A 531-nucleotide genomic window follows, 5' to 3' on the forward strand; every position below is an offset into this window, starting at 1 on the left:
GGGGGAGGGAGGGAAGGAGTGAGGAGCTGAGCGCGTGAAGGGGCTGTGGCCTCTTAACTGAAGAGATTGCCCATCTTTCTCTTTCAGAGTCACTGGTGGATTTCAGAGCTATTAGGAGCTGCCTTTGGGTTATCAGCACAACTCCCTGTGGACTACACACAACACAAGAGCTCTGAAACAGAGAGCAAAGAAGACAGCCAGACTGTTAAACCAGAAAATGTAAAGCTCCTCCCCTTTATCACTAAAGAAAACTGTCACTCTACTTAGAGGAAAACAAAATGAGGAAGGGTGGGGGAGAAAGAAAGAGAAACATAATAGCCCACACCTATTCAAGCTATCTTTAGGTCAGAAAACTCTAACTTCCCTACTTCCCAACCAAGATAAATAAGGCTTCACAAAACTGTTGCAAAATTGGGTTTAATTTACAAATCACCACAGAAACCACCCCCTACTGAACATCTGAGAGGTTAACTTTCACATCCCAGCACAATAAAGCTAAGGTTTCATTGATTATGCAAAGGCATTTGACTG

This window comes from Elephantulus edwardii, unplaced genomic scaffold (genome assembly GCF_000299155.1).
Source record: "Elephantulus edwardii isolate Elephantulus edwardi_28Jun2011 unplaced genomic scaffold, EleEdw1.0 scaffold00015, whole genome shotgun sequence".
In the NCBI taxonomy this organism is placed as follows: domain Eukaryota; kingdom Metazoa; phylum Chordata; class Mammalia; order Macroscelidea; family Macroscelididae; genus Elephantulus; species Elephantulus edwardii.